General features: G+C 39.7%; 1 pseudogene across 1 annotated transcript; it reads left to right on the top strand.

Annotated features, from left to right (window-relative positions):
- The first annotated feature begins 19,038 nt into the window (after positions 1-19,038).
- LOC149841024 (21 kDa protein pseudogene) lies at positions 19,039-19,857 on the top strand (annotated as a pseudogene). The gene has a single exon (XR_016431422.1). The product of XR_016431422.1 is annotated as a 21 kDa protein pseudogene (transcript).

Here is a 19,857-nt window from a genome sequence, read left to right as displayed (position 1 = left end):
GAGGTGCAGTATTTGTGAAATGCATACAGGGTGATAGAAATTCCACAAGGTTGCATGGTATTTGGGTGCTCAATAAAATATTGATTTAAGATTTCAAAGAGGGAACAGTGAGATGACAATGCACTAGCCTAATGGTAGATGCATTTACCTATAGCCTAATTAAGAAGATAACCTTGAGTAGGATTCTGGGTATGCCTTTATCGATGTATGCTGAACTGAAATGTTCTTTGGTCTACCTTTGAGAGAGTAGGGGGTATGAAACTCTCTAGGCCTTTTTTTTTCTTATTATGCTGCAATGAACAATGCCGCGACGGTCCCCTAGTCTAGAGAATTTAGGGGGATAATAACTACCGCTTTGTCCTAGGTGGGTATGTCCCTAGGCCTTCTATAGAAGTGTGTGGTCATGATCATCGTATGACATAGAGCCATTCTTCCAAGCAGATTCTCTTTGAGCACACCGCTACATCTCACGACCTGACTTAACTTTTGGGAGGACAACTCAATAAGTTACTTAGAAAATTAAAACATATAGCATAATAAACATTCGAGTTCTAGTATATTTCACAGAGGGTTTATGCATACCCGATAGACTTTTTGCTAATTAAGTGAAACTTAAAATACTTGTTAACTTTACTTTTCTGCACTTTTATTTATACTTATATGATTATGTAGATTCATGCATATGATTAAATGTCTTGTTTTCAATTATATTGCAATTGTGCATGCTTGGAATTGTAATATCATGTTTATGCATATTTTGAGAATTATGATCGTATGTACTTTACTGTTTAATCATTGATCTGTCTGTTAAATGATGAATGTTGTATATTGTGATTGATACATGCTATGCAAGCTTAATGTGTTGTATACCTATGTTAGCTGTGTGAATCTTACTGAGACTCTTTAAAGTCTCATGCTTTTCAAAATAAAATGCTTTCGAGGTAACATGTGATCTGTGTAGCGAATACAAGATGTTATGAGGGAGCTATGAGTGACTGATGATTTTGAGATTCTAGGGGGCTATTCATCAAATTTTAAATTCAATACTTATTTAACTATTTAATTATCGATTTTTGAACAGATGCATAAATGATTCATTGAGTTGATAAACTGTTAAGTATTTCAATTAATCGCTTTTATGGATGATTGAGTGAGTGTGCTTTAAATGTAATGTGTCTGAGAGGTTTAACTGAAAAGCAAACATATTAAATTGATTTCAAATCAATATTCTTTATTGTGTTTACTCACATAAGTAATGGTATAAGGATTTTGTCATTTAGATGCCTTTATCTCGAACTTTGTTTTAAGGAGCTACTAAATGCCGATGCATGTGCAAGCTGAATCTTAAAAGTTTAATTCAGTTAAGGCAATGAGAATGATGAAATACTTAAGTTGATAAAATTTATTTTATGTAATGGTTTAATCGGATTTGTTAACGATAGTTCCATACTGGATCTGGTAATAGGAGGCTAAGATACGCTCTTGCTTGTGCTCAGACGAGCTGTCTAGTATTTAGTACGGTTGGAACGTGTTCATTGGTAAGACCATTGCATTTTTACATATTAAGCAATGTATTGACTTAAAAAAATTTATTGGTACTTTTGGGTTGAAATCAGCCAGGCCGTTACAATGGATAAGGGTTTGCCACTTAAAGAACTTTTAATAAAGAGATTCCTTAAACATTCAACTTTTATACTAGTATATGCAAGTGCTAGAAACTCGGCTTCCATAGTTAATTAGGTTATGATGGTTTGTTTCTTTGATGCCCAAGATATTTTCTTATATCCAAGGGTAAAGACTCATCTTCTCATGGATATGAAATCATCCATATCCGGATTTCAATTTGTATTATTATACCTTTCAAAGTTTGTAGGTTCCCTTGTATAGAATAACCCATAATTCACCATCTTTTTCAAGTACTTCAAGACCTTGAAGATTGTATCACAATGATTAGGTCTTAGATTGCTTATGCAAAATGCCAATGTTTACTTTAATTTCATTCATTGCATACATAAAACTACTAATATTACTAGTATGCTAATATTTGGAAATACCAATTCCAGTGTAATTAGATAATTTAACACTAAGATCAAATAAAGTGTTGGTACATTTATATTAAAAAAAATAAAAAATTTTAAGTAACTTTTTAATATATTGTGATTGAGTCAAACCATAACCATGCTCATGTTTAGCAAGTTTAATCCCAAGAATTTATTCATTCATGTCATCTATATATAATCAAAAAATGAAAATTTTTTCATGATCAACTTTAGTATAGATACATTTTTCACATTCAAGAATGCTAAAACTATAACTAAAAATTACTTAGTCAAACTTTTCGTATCATTGTTTTGGAGCTCATTTCAAATCATATAAAAACTTATGTAGTTTGTAAACTTTATTCTCTTATCCAAAAATAATAAAACCTTTAGGTTATTATATATATATATATTTCTTCTATATTACCGTTCAGAAACATAGTTTTAACATTTATTTTATGAATTTCAAGCTTAAAAATTGAAACAATGGCTATAAAAACTCTAATGAAAGTAATTTTAAAGATTGGAGCATATGCATCAAATAATCAATCTCGCTTTAAACTTATCAATTGATCCATTAGCTCTAAGCTTCCTTTTAAAAATCCATTTACAACCAAGAGCTTTAAAACCATGTGATAAATGTGCTAGAACCCAAGTTTTATTTTTAATAATAAAATTAATGTTACTTTGAATAACTTGTTTCCAAGATCAGACATTTGGTGAAAGACCATTTCAAAAAAAGTTAATGGATCTTTGTCAATCATGCAAAGGTGAAAGTCTATTCCAAAATTTTAAGGTATTTTTAAAGCGTTGACACATCTTTTTTTAGGATCCGTATACGTGGTACGTCCACTCAAAAGTGAAGGATTCAAGTTCTTGGTACGACTAATCCCTACTCAACAAAGGAAGACATACAACTTTATAGAACGGACCCCACAATTCTCAAATTCAGATCTGGTTTTAAGACTCTTTTCCTAAAAATTTTCTCATGAAAAACCCATCTTTTTGTTTTAATTTTTTTTTGATTTACATAATGGTGATCACATTGGAACTGTTCATCTATACTCCAAGATTTGAATTTTTAGAAAACTAGAGCTGCGAGGTTAGTACTTTGATTTTTGTTTTCTTTTTTCAGATATTGTATGTACCTCGGATCCAAAATCTAGTGTTTTGTTTTTTGTCTTATCCGACAGTATCTTGTAGATAAATTCGTATCTCCATGTCTGTAGGTCATTTCAATATTCTAGGTCTTATTGGAAAATAGATGTTCCTCTACTGTTCTCATCTTTAGCACGAGTACTCTCTCAAAAAATGCATAAAAATAGAGAAAATAGTCATCTTACTAATTGTTTTTTACATAGCAGTCTCCGTTCCTAGACCCATATCTCAATGATCCGACACAAAAACCTCTGTTTTTACAATCGTTGGAAAGCTGAGACGTGTATCTAGAAGTTTTCTATTTTTACAGTCATAGCAAATATTTATTGCAATTTTATCATGATATTTTCAAAGGCCGATAAAATTTTAAAAGCTAACCTAAACATGTTATTTGAAAAAATATCACCTATTTTTATAGTAATGTAGTTTTTTTTGTGACATTATAATGATATTACCATAATTTTACCATGATATTATCCTGATATTGACACTTTTTTAGTCATCAACTTTTGTGTTTTCTCTTTATAGTTTTGCACTATTTAGATTTTTTAGAACTTATATATGCTAGCATTTCTTGATATTAAAAAAATTAATTTCTCTAGATAATGGTAACGAGTAGTAAACTTGTGCCAGCAATCACTGTTCAGTTCCTACATGTTCTGTATGGGCGCTTTAGGGAAGCAAATGGTTCTTTTTTTTTTTTTGAAAGAAAGGTAATTTCATTAATTTGAAGAATTGAAGCAATACAACGTTTCAACAAGTGATGAGATATCACTTGCTGAAATATAACGAAACAATTGCAGTGAGTTATGAAACCATCTAGTCTGAAAGAATGATGAGGTTTCAAAGAAGAGCCAGCAGGTGCTAGAAGGAAAGCGCCCCTACAGGCATCCGTTAATCTTGAATGTCCCTTCAGCTCCAGAAGCCGAAAACCTGCAGCAGCCATATTCCCCTGAAAAATGCGCTAGCAGAGAAGTGGTCTACAACAAACGGTCGACCGAACACCGTGACTGACTAAAAAGAGGTGAAGGGTCCAGGCAGATAAGGCTTCTCAGGTTACTTGAGGCCCCTGTTACATCAACCTCCAACCGAGAACCACCACGAATCTGAACGCTTTCGCAGCAAGCTCAGCGCTCTGTGTCATGAAGACAAACACCACCGAAGTTCAGGACTAAGAAGCTTCACCTACTGCAATCCTGTTCACTCAAGGAGAGGACCCCTCCCTTTTTTTTTCCTTAAATGAGCATTGAACAAGTAATGACAGCACCCGGGGAGAACCAATTTGAGAGAACTAAAAAAAACATAGCCGAACAGATTGTCTCCGTAAACACTGTCACACAATCTAAAACTCTCTCTCACACACACACACACACATCCACATGCACACCCTCATACACACCCACCCACCCACACAATTTCTCAATTATTAGAGCCAGGCAGAAAACAAGAATGAAGATCTCCATCACTGCGTCATCCCCATAGCCCTAGCAAAATGCCCGCTTGTTACCAATCCATGAGATAGATTCATCTGCCCATTTTTTCGGAGCCCTATAAGTTAGCTCCCACCGCAATAAATGCAGCAAAAGATCCGGACCTCTGCGGTTGTTGCGCTCCTGCCAAACCAAAGTCTAACCTTCAAAATCCATAACCACCATAAGTGTGTCCATTTCTTACCCCTAGCATGAAGATGCCTCTTTATGAGAACCAGAACCCACCTCACCCCAAGCCTGCAGCAGCAAATATATGAAGAACTGACACTCCCAAAAAAAGTGAAAACACGACTCCGGTAACATAAAAGACATCTACTAGAAAACTGAAATCCCAACATATTCTGTCTTGGTTTTTTTTAATGCATAATATACCACCACCACCCCCACTAAAGCCATTGCATAGAAGGAATGGAGAGAGCTATGTACATCAAGGCCTAAGAGTATGGCAGTGGGGTGGGGTGTTGGATTAACCACCACGTAAAACGTGGTGGTTATCCACGATGTCGAAACACCCCACATCAAGGGATGATCCATCCCGATAAACTGACAAAGATAAAGGGGAAACGGTTATGCAAACTGTTCCCATCCTATGCCTATATATATATGGTTTCATAAGCAACCCCATACAGTGCAAAACTGTGAGAAAAACAGTAAGGGAGGGAAGAAGGTCGACTCATCGTCTGTATTCGGAAGCATGCGCTTGTGGTGGCTGCAGACCGGCTAAGTTGAAGATCGCCCTTCTCCGGCAAACGTCCGCCGCCCTCCGGAAATAGCTGCCTCAGGTATGCTGTTGCATTCTGTATGTTTTGCTTTTGCAGGGGCTCCGACGGATCTGGTGGTTGCTGAGACACCGACGACTCTGGACCGACAGTGGAAACCCCGACGAACTCAACAATAGGTTATGAGCTCACACCCCGCTTCTGCTGCAGTGTGTGTCTTTTGGTTGTCCAGCAAAGCAGGTCATTGTGGGGTGATGCTGCTGCTGGTCGCCGAAAGCCGGCGACTGTCGCCATTGGGCGACAGACAGGCAGATAAAAAAAAAAAACTGTTACTTTTTTTGGGGGGTTTTCTGTCGGCAAGAACACTGCTGGCGTTTCCCTTCTCCATCCGCCATTAAAAAGTTGTAAGGACCGTCGCCGACGACTATTGAGTCGTTGGATTTTTTAAAAGGCTTCTGCGGTTTTCCCGTTTTCGCCGACGATTGGCTGCTTTTGTCAGAGAAGAAACGCCATCAGGAGCGGCATCGAGGGTAGCCGGAAGCCGACGTTGGTCGCCGGTAGGCAGGCGACGTTGGTCGCCGACAGACAGGCGACGTTGGTCGCCGATGGGCGACATTGGTCGCCGGCTTCAAGATGGGGAAAACCCTTCTTTTGAGAAAAATCAGGGTTTTCTGCCCCTTTTCAAATTTTTATCGGGTAAAACCGGATCGAGTCTGGTATTCGGTTCGGACCAGATCCAGTTAATATCGAATCCATTATACCCGGGCCAGACCCGAATCCGGTTATTACCGGGTCTGACCCGGATCCGGTAAGTATCGGGTCCGACCCAGATGTAGTTGTTACCAGATCTGACCCGGATCCAGATATTACCTGGTCCGACCCGGATTCGGTTCCAACCTAGATCCAGTTCATACCGGGTCTGACCCGGACCCAAATATTACTGGGTCAGACCCGGATCCAGTTAAACCCCATGGTCCGACCCGGATCCAGTCCATACTAAGTCCGACCTGGATCCGGTTCGTACCGGGTCTGACCCAGATCCGGTTACAGTCGGGTTTCGACCCGGATCCAGTAGGGTCCAGGCACTATTTGGCCTGAACCGGATCAGGGACTGATTCGCCCCCTTTCTGGGACTGATTCAGAGCCATTTTTGACCGGTTCCTTCCAGTTTCTCACAGGTTCCGAGATGCTAAGACCTTTTTTCCTTAAATATAAGAAAATACAGGGATTTTGGCATGTGGTTATATGGTTTTTATGAACTTTTGTTCATACTTGACCCGGTTCATAAGGTTCAGAACCGATTCAGACATTTGGATGACCAGTTTGGGGCTGTTTTAGACCAGTTCAGAGTGCTTTCAAGCTGGTTCATGCTTGAGGACCCAAGGTTTTACCCATTTAAGTTTGGCTTGGGTTATTGCTCATGCATTTATTTGTAATTATGCATGTATAAATGTGTATATAATATTGGCATCAAGGATAGTTAGATAACTTAGTGTATTCATGTCACCAAACTGACTGAATACACGTATGTTGTCAAAATGTTGTACTATCATATGGTTTTAGCCAATATTACTATTGTACTTATATTCGTGAAACGATAAACGACCCAAAGGTAGTTTTATCGTGTTTGAAATTTAAGTAGGGTAAAATAAGGTAAATGTGTCGAGATACATGACACGTGTGTATCCAAAGGTACCTTGTGTCGATGGTCTAACTTCACAAGAACCTTAGTTTTACCGAATATGGTCGATAGGCGAAGTGGTTTCACGTGTCAGAGCTCTTACCAAAGTAGGACTCCGATGACCCCCTTCACTCGCCTAGAAATAAGCATATCAAGGGCCTTTATTCTTTTGTTTTTTCCATTAAAGTTTAGTCTCGTATGAATGCTTCTTGATACGTGTCTTTTGTCATGCAGTTTCTAGTTCTGTGATTTTAGATGGCTCTAGCTCTATACCTTTTCTTAATGGATCTAATTTTAGTGTTTGGAAATAAATTGTTCATTTTACATTAGGGTATATGGATTTAGATCTGTCCCTAAGGATAGATGAACCCACTGCCCTCACTGATCAGAGCACTGCTGATCAAAAAATTGCTTTTGAGAAGTGGGAGCGCTCGAATAGGCTTAGCTCGTTGCTTTTGCAATCTAAAGTAGCTAAGAACATTCGTAGTGCTATCCCACAATGCAGAACAGTGAGAGAATTCATGAATGCCATTGAGGCACAATTTGTGAGTTCAAACAAGGCCAAAACCAATACCCCGATGTCAAAACTCATATCTATGAAATATACTGGAGGGAGAAACATTCGCCAGCATATTTTGGAGATGAGGAACATAGCATCTCAGCTGAATGACATGAAGCTCACCATCTCTGATTCTTTTCCAGTGCATTTAGTCCTAACATCCTAACTCTTAGAATACGGACCTTTCAAAATCTCGTACAACACGCATAATGATGAATGGACATTTAATAAACTCATGTTCAAGTGTGTTGAAGAAGAAGAGAGGATGGAAGGTGAGAAGGTGCAGAGTGCACATATGGCTTCTCATACGCCCAAGGTAAGACCAAGGAAGAATGCATTTAAGAGAAATGCTAAGAATAAGCCAACTGGAGATAAGTCATCCCAAGACAAGCAATCTAACTTTGCACCCATAAAGTGCTTCTTTTGCAAGAAGAAGAGATACATGAAGGCAGATTGCATAAAGTATAAGAAGTGGTTGAAAAACAGAGGTAATTTGTCATTTGTTTCTCATGAATGTAATTTATTACAAATTCCTGAAAATAGCTGGTGGATTGATTATGGTGCTACTGTTCATATTTCCAACTGTCTACAGTTGTTCCTGAGCAGAAGGGAACCGACAATGCATGAGAAGAGCATCTATTCGGGAAACAAGATGCGTTCACATGTGAAGGGTGTTGGAACCTGCAGGATTACTCTAGATACAGACATAGTTTTAGATATTCATGATGTCTTTTATATTCCATCATATAGTAGAAACTTAATTTCAATTTCAAAGTTGGATAAATTTGTATATTATTTTAAGTTTGAAAATTCTAAATTGTTCATATTCAGAAATTCAATTGAAATTGGTTCTGCATCAGTTTATGATGGTTTATATAGATTGAATGTGAAGGTCCAAACTCAAGAGTCTCTGACTTCTGAATACGCATTGGTTGAAAATAAATGTAGCTTGATAAATGATAAATCTTACATGCTTTGGCATCGAAGGTTGGGTCATATCTCTGAAAAAAAATAAAGAGACCCGTAAATGAAGGGATCTTGAAATCTCTAGATTTTACCTATAATGACCCATGTGTTGATTGCATAAAGGCCAAGCATACAAACACATATAAAGAGGGTGCCAAACGCAGTAGTGAGATATTAGAAATAGTCCATACAGATGTATGTAGACGGTTTTCCCTTTGTTACACAGGCGAAAAATATTTTGTCACCTTTATTGATGACTATTTTCGGTATATGTAACTCTACTTGATCTTTGAAAAATCTGTTGTTTTTCAGATGTTTAAAGAATTTAAGAAAGAAGTAGAGAAACAAACCGATAAGGTTATTAAGATAGTTAGGTCTGATAGAGGTGGCGAATATTCTGGTAGATTTACTGAGATGAGGCAAAGGGAAGGACCATTATCGTGATTTCTCAAAGAGGAAGGCATTGTGTCTCAATATACCATGCATGACAATGCCTATCAGAATGGTGTAGCTGAAAGGAGAAATCGTACGCTTAAGAAAATGATCAGAGCTATGTTGAATTATTCAATGCTTCCCATAAAGTTGTGGGGTGAAGCCTTAAGGACTGCTGTGAATATTTTGAATAAGGTTCCTACGAAATCTGTGCCTAAAACTCCTTACGAGCTTTGGACAGGTAGGAAACCATCACTGTCTTATATGCACATATGGGGATGTTCTGCAGAGGCTAAACTGTATAACCCTCACATTAAAGCCTTTGATCAAAGAACAACCAGTGGATATTTCATTGGTTATCCAAAAAGATCAAAAGTGTACAGGTTTTATTGCCCATCTCACTCACCACAGATTGTTGAAACAGATAAGGCAAAGTTCCTAGAAGATGGTTCAGTAGGATTGAGTGCACTTCAAAGCCTTGGTTTTGAGGAAGTACATGATCCGGTTTTGTCACCTGTTAAGGAAAACATCGAAAGATACCACATTGTTATTTCTAATGATGGTGTGATTGATCATTCGATTGTTAATGCACAAATCCAAAGTTAACCTATTGTGGACAATGTGGAAGAGCATGAACAGGATGATAAGGTTCAATCTGAGCCTGATGAACGACCTGTTTGGAGATCCACAAGGATTAGGAGATCTGTCATACATCCTGATTATGTGGTGTACCTTTAGAAGCCTGGTGATTTCATAGATATGGATGATGACCCGTTGACTTTTATGAAAGATGTTGAAAGCAAACAATCTTCGCACTGGATAGAAGCCATGAAAGAAGAGTTAGACTCTATGACTAAAAATCAAGTGTGAGATCTTGTCACGTTACCTAAAGGAGTAAAGCCCGTAAGGTGTAAATGGGTATTTAAGACTAAGAAAGACTCCAAAGGTAACATAGAGAGACATAAAGCAAGATTGGTTGCTAAAGGATTCACCCAGATGAAGGGCATTGACTATAATGAGACATTTTCTCCTGTCTCAACTAAGGAGTCAATGAGGATAATTTTGGCCCTCGTAGCTCATTATGACTTAGAGCTACATCAGATGGATGTGAAAACAGTGTTTCTCAACAGGGATCTGAATGAAGAGGTGTACATTGAACAACGTCTTGGTGTCTCTGAAAATGATTATTTGGTTTGCAAGCTTAACAAATCAATATATGGACTTAAACAGGCCTCCCGACAGTGGTATATTAAATTTTCTCAAGTCATTGTGATTTTCGAGTTTACAGAAAATATTATTGATCAATGTATATACCTTAAGGAAAGTGGGAGTAAGTTCATTATATTGATGTTGTATGTGGATGACATCTTACTTGCAACCATTGATATAAAGTTGCTTTCAGAGACAAAACAGTTTCTTGCATCACATTTTGATATGAAAGATATGGGTGAGGCTGCTTACGTTCTTGGCATTGAGATTCGTCGAGACTGAGCAAAAGGTTTTCTAGGCCTCTCCCAAAGATCCTATATAGAAAAGGTGTTAAAACGATATGGGATGGAGAATTGTTCTCCTAGTTCTACACCCATATCAAAAGGTGATAAGCTGAGCCTAAAGGATTGTCCACAAAACGATATTGACAAAGCACAAATGAGTGCTTATCCATATGCATCAGTTGTTGGCAGCTTGCAGTACGCGCAGACATGTTCTCGACCAGATATTTCTTTTGCAGTAGGGGTACTTGGCAGATTTCAGTCTAACTCAGGTTTACCCCATTGGAAGGGTGTCAAGAAAGTCTTGCGGTACTTACAAGAGACAAAAGACTATATGTTAACGTATCATAAAGTTGATCACCTCGAGGTCATTGGCTACTCAGATGCGGATTTAGGAGGATGTCTTGATAGTAGAAAGTCTACTACTAGGTACGTCTTCTTACTTGCTAGGGGCACGATCTCTTGGAGGAGTGAAAAGCATACGACCACTGCTGCCCACACCATGGAGGCAGAATTCATAGCATTGTACGAGACTACTTCACAGGCTATATGGTTAAAGAACTTTATATCACAATTAAAGGTGGTCAATTCCATTAAGAAGCCACTGAAGGTCTATTGTGATAATGAAGTTGCAGTGTCCTTTTCGAACAACAACAAAAGTACTATGTCATGCAAGCATATGAAATTGAAGTATTTTGTTGTTAAAGAAAGGACATAGAATCATTTAGTGCATATTGTTAATATTGGTATAAAAGAGATGATCGTTGATCCTCTTACTAAAGGGCTAGCACCAGGATTATATTTCGAACATGTAATGAGGATGAGATTGTTAAACTCTTTTTGACATATGCACATAAATAAAGTGATCACTTTCAGTTTTTGATTCTCATTATGGTTGTTGTTAATCTCATAAGGATTAGAGATTCAACTAAGGACCTTTAGAATAGATTATAAAGGCCATTCTATTCATCAAGTTATTCCCATAAGGTTTTCTGGTTAAAGAGTTTATCGTCAGATCAAGTGGGAGAATGCTGGATTAACCAATACGTAAAACATGGTGGTTATCCACGATGTAGAAACACCCCACATCAAAGGATGATCCATCCCGATAAACTGACATAGATAAAGGGGGAACAATTATGCAAACCGTTTCCATCCTATGCTTATATATACAGGGTTTCATAAGCAACCCGATACAATGCAAGACAGTGCAAAATAGTGCAAAACTGTGAGAAAAACAATAAGGGAGGGAAGAAGGTCGACTCACTGTCTGCATTCGAAAGCCTGCGCTTGTGGTGGCTGCAGACCGACTGAGTTGAAGATCGCCCTTCTCCGGCAAACGTCCTCCGCCCTCCGAAAATGGCCGCCTCAGGTATGTTGTTGCATTCTGTATGTTTTGCTTTTGCAGGAGCTTCGACGGATCTGGTGGTTGCTGAGACGCCGACGACTCTGGACCGATGGTGGAAACCCCGACGAACTCAACACGGGGGACAAGGTCTCCACCCCGCCCCTCTGCAAGATTAGAACCTCCATCCCCGGCTGGGATGGATTTGAACCTTCACTCCCGCCTTCCTCCCTGTTTCACGTCCTCCATCTCCGGTTCAAACGAGGATGAGGCGGGGGTGGGGCAAGGCTATTGCAGGGAAAAGTGGCGGGGATGGGATCGGGGTGGGGATTAGGCGGGGATCGTGGCGGGGACGAGGCGGGGAAAAGTGTACGTTCATCTCTGGACGGGGATGGATTTTAACCTTCGTCCCCGCCTCCATCCCCGGTCCAAACAGGGCGAGGCGGGGTGGAGCCTTGCTTTCCCCCGGTCCACTGCCATCCCTACCCCCTTAGGAGTTAATAACTAACATAAATGATCATTAGCCTGTGACAAAAAGATGCTTTCCAATTTTGCCATTAGGAGAGGCCATTGTTGGTTGACCCCTTCGTCCAAGTCTCTTCTCAAGACAATGTGTCATTCATATACAAGTCCTTCAACCAACATTCTTAATTAACATGACAAAACTTCCTTCTAGCAGGTCAGTAAAAGTTAGGATAGATAAGCATTAGAGTCTGGTCACTCAACCCTATGTTATGCCAAAAAAGGGTGGCAGCCCCGTCTCCCTCTATACTCTTGGAGAAGCTACAAAAGTAATTGATGACCATCATCCAACCCTTCCAAGGCCAACCATGAAGGTCATACTTCTTCGAGAATATGGTAGCCAAGACACCTTCATTAGCATATATCCTCCAAATCCATTTGGCTAATAGAGCCTTGTTGAAACAACCTAATTGGTATAACCCGAGTCCCCTCCAAATCAACATGCTGCACCATAACCTCCCAACACACCAATGGTGTATCCTTACCTTCTCCTCCCCCATTTCAAATAAAGTTTTGATAAATATTAATCAATCTCCTTCTCACCTTTTTTGGTAAATCAAACCTTTGAGCTAAATGATTGACCACAATAAAAATATTATGATTTATCAATTAGATACAAACCGCAGAGTCATACAAGATTGGACCTTAGCCCTAATACGGTCCTCCACTCTACCTTAACGCAACTGCGAGAAATACCCAAATGAAGTGGTACACCCAGATACATAAACGGGAGGGTGCCCATACCACAATAAAAAATGCTGGAAGCCCTACATAACCCCAATCATCATTAAGAACAAGAACTTGACTTTTTTGCACCATTCATATGCAACCTCAAGGTCTCACCAAAATATCATAATTAGATGGTCCACAATATTCACATATTATCTTCCGTATCTTCACCAAACAACAAAAAGGTCATCAAAAAACAATAAATGTGAAATGCAAATGCTATTCAAGACCCAACATCTTCCAAAGAGATAAGCATCTTCGGCCATGGTAATCATGCATGGATAATGCTTTCATGGCTAAGATAAATAGATAGGAAGAGAGAGAATCCCATTGCCGGAGACCCCTCTTAGGCTTGAAGAGGACCCCACTTTCGCCATTCAAAGAGACCACTATTGAGGTGGCTTGTAACAAGTCCTTAATCCATCAAGTCTATTTTTTGAGATGGTTCATATATACGTAGATATTAAATATATATATAAATAAATATTATATATAAATCTATATTTATTTGTGTGTGTACCTGCTAGCAAACTTGAATCTAGATCAAGATCTAAGGGACCGAGTATTCAGCTACATCTGAGCTGGATCCATATGTAGGTTATAGGTCCAGGTTGGATCTGAGTCAAGGCATATGCAGAGTCACAACTCTCAGGGATACTTTGAAAATCTAGTGATTTTATCGTAATATATTCAGAAAATGGTACAATTCCATAAGATTGGGATGCTTTCGAAATATCTTAATAAAATCATGAATCAACACTTCAAAATTTTTATATCTGTTACGATTTATGCCTTATATTTTCCTGTGATTTTCCTAGCTTGAAAAACATTTTTTTTTTAAAATTTATCACAAGATTTTCCCTTGCCACAAAAATCCAGATAGTGAGATCTGCATTATTGGACTCATGCATGGTTTATTTGTGTGTCCAATCTGATACTAATTCTAATTGGGTCTAGAAACCAATTTGCGTTTTGGGTCTGGACTGCGGCTCGATTTAGTTGCCTCAGGATCAGTTCCATTGAAACCTACAGATGCGACATTTCATTGTAGAGCTATAAATGTCTTTCATCCTGCTAGGATCCGGTTTGTCAACTGAATGATCTGAATCAGAACTAAAATAAAAGGAAGATATGATTGTTCGGGGCTGATTCGTGAGCGTGTTATGCTCATATGCCCTGTTGCAGATCTTCTGGTTTGGGTTTTTTTCTGCTTTTTTATTCTCTTGCTTCTGCGTTTTTTTTTTCCCGTAATTAGGTTTTGGAACCATGGTAACTGCGTCACCGGTTCCGACCTCTTTACTACTGATCCACAATATTGTACTGTCTTTAAAAAAAAAAAAGACAGGTTAGTAAAATCCCGATCCAACTTCCATCTGCCTAGCCAATTGAACAAGTGCCAGGTTCAGCTTTATAGTAGGGATGTCAAAGGGTCAGGTTTGAGTGGGAGAAGTTCGCCCTAGTGTAGTGAGGCTCTTTCCACTTTTTATGGTTACCACCGTTTCATTTATAACATATAGGATAAAGAGGTACAGGTGATCCACATAGGGATGGCAGTGGACCGGGGGACAACGGGGCTCCACCCCACCTCGCCCCGTTTGGACTGGGGATGAAGGTTAAAATTTATCCCCTTACGGGGATGGACTTACACTTTTCTCCTCCCATCCCCGTCCCCATCCCCGCCTAACCCCGCCCCATCCCCATCCCCATCCCCATCCCCATCCCCATCCCCAATCCTTTAAGGGATAACTATAGACTAAGGAGAAACGAGGCCTGCCCCACCTCGCCCCCGTTTGGACCGGGGATGGAGGACATGAACCCCATGCGGGGATGAAGGTTCGGATTTTGAAATGGGGTGGGGGTGAATACCTTGTCCCCCGCCCCGGTCCACTGACATCCCTAGATCCACATATGGATAAGGTAATCTACCACCAACTCGCACATTGTTTTCTTCTATTTTCTTTTCATAAAAAAATAAATTGATCACAAGACTTACTATCTCACTTCAATCAAAAAGAGAATCGAAGAAAAAAGCCATGAATTTCACTCTTCCCTTCGTCGCCAACAGCTGCTGGTACTAATACTACAGCTACTGCATCTCAGTACCTTTATTCCAATGTCTCTTTCAGACCACCATTGCTCAAATTTGCAAGAAAAATATCATTTTCAGCTGCCAACGTAGCTGGAGAGTCAAGAGACTTGCCACCAGGATCAGTCACCGAAACTGGTGTTATAGTAATTGGCGCTGGCCTCTCCGGTCTATCAGCTGCGACTCATCTTTCTGCTCCGAAAATTCCTTTCCTCCTCCTTGAGGCGTCCAATTCGGTGGGTGGCCGTGTTCGAACAGACAAGGTAGATGGCTTCATTCTTGATAGGGGATTTCAGATCTTCAACACATCACAGCATATCCCGAAGCTAAAAAAATGCTAGACTATGATGCTCTGGATCTCCACAAGTTCTATTCCGGCGCACTTGTTTACTTCACAGTGAGTAATTTGAGCATCATTGGACTGCCTCTAGCAGGGGAATAGACAGATTAAACTAAGCATCACATGCAATATTCACTTTTTAAACCATCAAATTTTGGTTTCTCTTGTAGATCCAAAAACCCCAAAAGCTAGGTGGATAAGATGCCAAGGCAACCTAGACTAGAAAAACGATAGACTATATATTAACAAATTAAACTCCAACTGGTACGTGAAAATTCCAAAATCAAGCATGCTGAACATTTTTCAAGGATTAGCACTTTGTTTACACCATTTGGATCTGAAACAACCAAAGAGTGCATCGGCATATGATATTATGGCTTGCTTTCACACACACTAACACTATATATATATATATATATAACAACAACAACAACTATGCCTTCATCCCAAAACAATTGGGGTTGGCGATATGAACCAACAAAGAAAATCATTCTGTGCCTTCCACATGAATCCTTCTCCTTCAATCATTTCTATCCAATGCCTTGTCCTCAGTGAGGTTCAAAGCATTCATATCCTTTCCTATCATCTCCATCCAAGTCTTCTTAGGCCTACCCCGACCTCTTTTAACTAATATATTTTCCCATTCCTCCATCCTTCTAACTGGAGCATCATTAGGCCTTCGCCGAATATGTCCAAACCACCGTAAACGATTCTCTCTTATCTTATTTTCAATGGGTGCAACGCCTACCTTCTTACGTATTTCCTCGTTTCGAATCTTATCTTTTATTGTATTTTCACAGATCCATCTAAGCATACACATCTCAGCTACATTCATTTTTTGAATATGATGTATCTTGGCAGCCCAACATTCCGTACCATATAGTAAAGCGGGCCTAATAGTCATCCTATAAAACTTTTCCTTCAACCGTAATAGCATTCTACGATCGCACAACACTCCAGTTGCACTTTTCCATTTCATCCACCCAACGTTTATCCTATGATTTACATCTTCATCAATTTCTTCATACTTTTGAATGATAGTTCCCAAATATTTGAAATAGTCATCCACCAGTATTTCTTGCTCACCAAGCTTCACTACACTTCCATCACTACTTCGTTGCATACTAAACCGACATTTCATATATTTTGTCTTACTCTTACTCAACTTAAAACCTCTTGCTTACAATGTCTGTCTTCATAATTCTAACTTAGCATTAACCTCAGCTCTAGACTCATCAATCAAAACAATATTATCAGCAAACAACATACACCACGGCACATTTTCTTGAATTGTCTCGTAAGCTCATTTATCACTATAGCAAATAGGAAAGAGCTTAAAGCAGATCCTTGATGTAACCCAACCGTAATAGGAAAATTGGTTGTCACCTCTCCATAAGTGCGTACATTGGTTACTACTCCTTCATACATATCTTTAATTATACTAATGTACTTGAGAGAAACACCTTTCTTCATCATTGTCCACCAGAGAACATCCCTAGGTACTCTATCGTATGCTTTCTTCAAATCAATAAAAACCATATGCAAATCTTTGTTCCTCTCTCTATTTCTCTCAATAAATTGTCTAAGAAGATGTATAATTTTCACAGTTGATCTTCCAGGCATAAAACCAAATTGATTCTTCGATATCATGACAACCTTCCTCAACCTAAACTCAATCACCCTCTCTCAAAGTTTCATTTTTTAAAACTAACTTGTTGGCTTTTCCATCTTGCCTTTCTGATAATATGAGTTATATGTGCTAAAGATGTTTAATTGCCATTTCAATTATATATGATTTTCCTTTATGGATAGACAATGAGATTGACATGATTTACATGTTCTTTGTGAACAAGTGTTTTTCAAAGTGTTACATATATGTATATATGCACATAGTCACCACCCATAACCATTGGCATCTTTGGGAGGGATGAAATTGTAACTTTTCATCATGTTATATATATATATATATATATATATATATATATATATATATATATATATATTTTATTTTTAAAAGTTATTTTTTTAATTGTTTAAAACATTTATTTTTAAATAAAAATAAAAATTCCTAACCATCCGAGTTGATTTTCCGAGTCATAAGGTAGTACCAGTTAGACCCAAAAGGGTTTTTGGCCGAGTCACTGAGTGGGCCAACTATGCCTTCCACGACTACATGTAGTGTTTTGACGAGTTGAGATAAAAAAGGAGCAGCTAAGTACCATGGCTACGTGACACTAGCCAATCACATGACAGCATTGCATGGGGCCCACAGCTAAAGAGTGCAGGCCCACATGAATTGTGGACATGTGATTGGCTGGGTCAAATAGCCAAGTCAGGATCCCCACTTAATTGTGTTTCGACTGAGAACAGATCGTAAAAATTTTATGTAAGACGATCGAGACAGAAGTGACACGTCCTGCCTGTGTAGTGAGACCCTATTAGCTATTTGTAAAAAAAGAAAAAGAAAAAAGGAAGGGATCGAGCGAGGCTTTGTGTTGGTGTTTTACAATAATCTTGTGAAACGCTATGTTACCTGATCCGCTCTTATCTTAATCCTGCTACCAACTGTGTAAAACCCAACAAACAGCAAAAAAATTGCAAAGCCCCCAATCCTGGATCAGACCCATTTGCATCCCTATGTTTCCACACCCACAAGCTTATAACTCATGCAAGGCTGGTTTATGAGTCAACATGCCTCCACTGCAAATATCGCATCACCTAACTAATTAACAAACTTGAACTAAAACTCTTGTTCCCCACAGGTAGGGGTGGCAATCTGGTCGGGTTGGCGGGTCAGCATACCTCAACCCGAACCCGACCCGTTTATTAAACGGGTCAGCTGTGGCAAACACTAACCCGACCCATTTAATAAACGGGTAACCCGACATGACCCACCAACCCGTTTAATAAATGGGTTGGGTCGGGAAAACGGGTTGGCAGGTAGCGGGCGGGTTGGCGGGTTGGTGGGTCGGGTGGGCGGGTCAGCGGGTTGGGTTGGTGGGTTGACCCGCCCGCCTAACCCATTTATTAAACGGGTTGGCGGGTTGGCATACCCCAACCCGAACCCGACCCGTTTAATAAACGGGTTAGGCGGGTCGACCAGTTTATTAAACGGGTTGGCTTAAGCCCAACCCGAACCCGCCTAAGAGGCGGGTTGGCGGGTCGTCTCAGGTTTTGCCACCCCTACCCACAGGTCTGCTTGAAACATTGCTCTTTGAGGAAGCTCAAGACACACATGTTGTTTACACCTATCCTTTCCTACAGGGAAAAACTAGGATCATGCTTTCCAATTGAAATAATTGAACTGACGACCTCATTGTCTGTTGTTCCAAAAAAACTGAAAAGTTTCCCCCTCGTTACTTATTATTATGCCCTATGGACAAAGATGTAACTTTTAAAAAAAAATGAGGGGTATATTTGCACTTCCAACTTATATCCGAAGTCTATAAATAGGCCCACAACTCCAAATCCTATCCCCACAAAGAGCAAAAGAAAACTCTTGTTCCACCAATATCCCATGGCTCAGGTCTCCTATCTTTCTATCCAAGCGCTAACCTTGGGAACCATACTCTCAGTTCTTTCTCAGGCCACAGCTGCTGGAGTGACTGGTGGTGGTTCTTCTACTGAGTTCATCCGCACGAGTTGTGGCGCAACCCGGTACCCGGCCGTCTGCTTCAGCTCACTCTCAGCATATGCTGGCTCAGTCCAACAAAGTCCTACCCAGCTTGCTAGAGTGTCCATCACAGTAAGCCTCTCCAAAGCTCAAGCAATCTCCAGCTATGTTGGTAACCTTTCCATCAGTGCTTCCGATTCGCGTGCAAAGATGGCACTCCATGACTGCCATAAGACCTTCAAGCAGTCCATCACCCAGATGCAGCAGTCACTGGATGAGCTCCGCTACCTCTATGCCGGCAATTTCAGATGGCGGATGAGCAACATTCAGACTTGGATGAGCGCAGCGCTCACCAACGAGCAGACTTGTATCGATAGCTTCGAGAGCGTCACCAGCGCTTCCAGTCTGTCGCTCAAAGCTGCTGTTGCAAACAAAGTTTTTGATGTTAGTAAGGTCACTAGCAATGCCTTGGCTCTCGTCAATTGTTTGGCTTCTCGCCACGGCCGGTGAATGGAAAGTCGGAACTCCGGCAATTACGTGGCCTGAAAATGTTAGAGAGAGAGAGAGAGAGAGAGAGAGAGAGAGAGAGAGAGAGAGAGAGCATATGAATAGCATTAGAGTTTGTTACATAGGATAACTATGTAATTTTATTGATATAATTTGCTGGTGTACTGGTTACGGACTATGT

Source organism: Nuphar pumila, chromosome 4 (assembly GCF_984573655.1).
Source record: "Nuphar pumila chromosome 4, dmNupPumi1.hap1.1, whole genome shotgun sequence".
Lineage (NCBI taxonomy): Eukaryota > Viridiplantae > Streptophyta > Magnoliopsida > Nymphaeales > Nymphaeaceae > Nuphar > Nuphar pumila.
Note: the sequence above shows the minus strand (reverse complement) of the source record. Positions and strands in the feature narration are given on the sequence as shown.